The 3,772-nt window shown below is 57.1% G+C and overlaps 1 long non-coding RNA gene across 1 annotated transcript; it reads left to right on the top strand.

Moving 5' to 3' along the window:
- Nucleotides 1–1,011: 1,011 nt before the first annotated feature.
- On the top strand, nt 1,012–2,147 carry LOC123133424 (uncharacterized). Its single transcript, XR_006465252.1, has 2 exons — nt 1,012–1,423; nt 1,614–2,147. It is a non-coding gene; the product is annotated as an uncharacterized lncRNA (long non-coding RNA).
- The last annotated feature ends 1,625 nt before the right edge of the window (nt 2,148–3,772 follow it).

The raw sequence follows: 3,772 nt of genomic DNA on the forward strand, positions 1-3,772 counted from the left end.
TTTGTGTCTCGTCGGGGTCGTAGCCAGCGGCCGGCGCACCGCTCTCGAAGATGAGGTTCTTCATGTAGTCATCGTCGGCGGCGGACGTCATTTCTTCGAACAGGTTGCGGGCGTCCGAGAGCACGCCGGCCGGCGTCTGCCGCACGCGGTTCCTCGTGCCGCCGGATGACGAGCCACCGGCCATCGGGGTGGCGTTGAGGTCGATGGGCGCTGGCGTGGAAGGCGCGACCACGCTCACGTCGGGCGAGCACTCCCCGGAGAGGCGGGAGGCCTACGGGTTGACGTGGAAGCCGGGGATCGGGTTGCAAGCCGACGCGCGGGGCGAGACGGGCAGCACCATCCGAGGTAACACACCGACGAGCCGGTGCTGGCCGCGGCGACGACGGCTTGGGCGAGGTCGTGCTGCCTAGGGTTTAGCCCAAGCATGTAGATCCCTCCCTCGTTGCCACCGTGACGCGGGCGTTGGTGACCTCCTGTTGTGCGGCGGCGATGACGGCGATATGCGAGGCGGCCTCATCCCTCGCGTCAGCGGCGTGCCTCCGACCCTTCCTATTGGCCGGCTCCCTTGCCCGCTGTTCGGGCGTCATCGGCTTCTTTGGCTTGGTCACGGCGGCGGTCTTGCGCGGGGCACGAGGCTTGCCTTTCCCGGAGGGGGCAGGGGCGGCGACGCCGGATGAGGCGAGGGAGGCGATGCCGGCGGCGGCGTCGAGGTCGAGGTCGAAGTCGATGGCGTCGTCCATGGCTGGTTGGGGGCGGGAACGCGCGCAGGCGGGGTGTTTTTAGGGAAAATGGGGGAAAATGATGGTGGCTGGCACCAACCGGAGGGCCCGGGAAGAGGAGTAGACGCGCGTGCATCCGTCTCGTCTCCGCACCGACGCAAATCTGGCTCAAAAATAGGCCGGGAATGGGTCGCCATGCGAACGCCAAGCGGACGCGCGTCCGTTTGAATCGGCGCGTTGGGCCAACGCGCCGACCCAAACGGACGGCGGCGGACGAAGTCGTCCCGTTGGAGTTGCTGTTAAGAGGCAGCTTTTGCGCGTTTGTGCGATGTACTGCTCCATCCGGCCCTGGCCGTAGCGTCGTTTGGTCGGTCGGTTCATGACGGGGTCGGAGCAGGGCCGTGGTGGAGTCCGCCTCGGACTAGTTCCATGGTCGAATCTAGCTCTACGTACGTAGTGTAATAAGTTGCGAGCCAAGACCCATCCAAGATCCAACCCATCGCGTTACTTTGGCAGGGCTGGCGTTTCCGTCCACGTACGGGGCCGGAGATCGTCGCCGCAAACAGGAGAGCCGGCGTATGGCGGCCGCGGCCGCGACGGGGGCTTTGCGTCGGGTGCTGGTGCCGGCGATCAGGCGGCGACTGACTACCGGTACCGGGCAGCCCCTCATCTCCTTCACCGGCGCCCGCGCCGGCACAACCAAGGTAAGCATCCGTCCGTCCGTCCATGGCATACGCTTCAGTTCAGACATACATCGATTAATTCGGAGGGGCTAACTATTTGGGAAACCTTTTTTGCTGGCGATTCATTTGAGAATACTGCAGGCCATAGTCCTGATTTCTGATCTTTAATTTCTTTCTTACTGAATCCGTGGGAATTTCAAATTTTTGGCAGGCTCATCAGGCGGAGGTTGCTGCGCGTCGGCTGCTAAGAAAGCATGCCCTCTTTCCCAGTCATCGGCCAACACTTTAGGCTGAATCTAGGAAGCATACATGCAATCGTTTAACAAATAATGGTGTTACTCTTCCTTGTGCAGGCAAAAACTGTGGCAAGATGGGCTGAGCGGTATGGTTGATGAGGTCGGGATGTGGTTGATCATCACGTCACCCTTTACGTTCATGTACTGTTGGTCCCTTCTCAGAAGGGACGGTAAGCCTGAGGATTGCTCTCATCAAACTGGCTCCAGCCAGGCAAAATCTGTATATGAGAGCTAGCTAGGTGAGCTTGAACTCGGGCTCGAATAGGTAGCGGTTTAAGAAAAAGTACCGTGGTTGGTGTTAGACAGATAGATAGAATTCAGTTTCCACTTGATCTATCCTTTCAGCTGTAAACCTCCTGTATCTCAATCCGCTGTAACCAAACGTATCCATGCTCTCGTTCCAACTTGTATGCCACGGCTTGCTTGATATATATACACCACGCGATTCACGGAGTGATCGTCGCTTCCCAACTTAGAGCATTTCTAACCAATCCTCTAAAAAATGGCAGAGTATCCAGCAGAGTAAAACCTTAGTGGAGTATATATACTTCGCTAAAATTTCTAACTTAGCAACGAGTGCATGAACATCTATCAATTTTCGTGCTATCAATAGATCGATTCTTCCCAATACCAAATCTTGCATCCATCCTAGACACATAGAGCAAACAACGAGCTACTGAAATTGCGTCGAAATCGGTGAACAACCGAATCAAAACAAGCACATACCCCATCATTTGTGCACTTGAAGAACACATATCCAGGATGTTGCGGCGTGGTAGAAACTAGGGGCACCACCTGTCGCATGCAGTCACCACACTGTATGACCGACAATAGTGAGCCGGTGAGCCGCTGGGCCAGTGCCGAGTCCGGGTGACGGCTGAACGTGTATTTGCCAAAGAAACGCCGACGGGAGAGATTCGGGTGGCTAGAGACGGAGCCGGTACATGCATGCGGCACAGAGGCGTTTGCCAGGGCTGTGCGGTCCGCTTCCCGGCCAATCCATGGCAAGGCGCAGTCGCCGACAGCTAGAAACGAAAAATCTGGCGGCAGCAGCAGATCCGTCGGTTCTTAGTCGGCGATGGGATGAGGAGGCAAAAATCCAAATGGCAGGGGACAGCGATGGAGCCTACAGAGTGTCTGCAACGACGGGCGGGTGCCGGCTGGGGGGAGGGGGGAGGGGGTGAGAGGGCAACGCTAGTGTGCAGATGCGATGCGGGAGGGAAGGGGAGGCAGTGGAGGAGAGGCGCGACTTTTACTCAACTGCCGAGCAGTGGAGTAAATATAGATAGAAAGTTAGGGCCGGAATAAAAATTATACTCCCTTACGATGGATAGAGGATCGGCTAGGTCTCGGTGAGAGAAGTAGAACCGCATTTTTACTCCTCTAACCAGTTTATAATGAATCGGTTAGGAATGCCCTTACATGGTAATCGGAGCCTCTTGCTCGAAGGTCATTGCTCGCATCTAGCTCCACCGCGAAACCATGGCTGGCACCACGCCTATTGTGCTCGCCGGCACCATGAATGTCCTGACCTCCACCCAATCCTCGTCAACTTCCACCCAAGCTACTTCATCTAGCACTAGCCATGCATGTCTCGGTCCACCACCTCAGGAGAAGGTCATGATGACAAACTTCCTCCTACGGAAGGCAATTGTGTTACCCCAGATCAAGGACCCACAGATGGAGGCTCAACCCGGCAAGCCCAACGCCGCCGGGCACCATCATCACCACCACCCATGGGAAGAAGAGCAGTTTGACAACGTTCGCTCGCTCACTTTGGTTCGCTCAATAGGAGGGTACAAGGCTATCTGATGGGTTCTCTCTCCCGTGAAGTCCTTGCCAGCTAGGTTATCACCCTTCATCCCCGTCTAGTCAATACTGATGGATAGTGACTCGCTACCTGCAACTCACGACTCATGGTGGCCGGTGTGGTACGTGCCGGACCTGCGGGCGGCGAGTCTGCTCGCTTACCAACAAGGAGAGGTCATCCGCCGTGCTGGGGAGGAGAGAGTCGTGCTCGTTGACGAGGAAGGGTGCCTCGTTAACTCCAGGGCATGTCGTGTGGGCGAGGGTT

This window comes from Triticum aestivum, chromosome 6B (genome assembly GCF_018294505.1).
Source record: "Triticum aestivum cultivar Chinese Spring chromosome 6B, IWGSC CS RefSeq v2.1, whole genome shotgun sequence".
In the NCBI taxonomy this organism is placed as follows: domain Eukaryota; kingdom Viridiplantae; phylum Streptophyta; class Magnoliopsida; order Poales; family Poaceae; genus Triticum; species Triticum aestivum.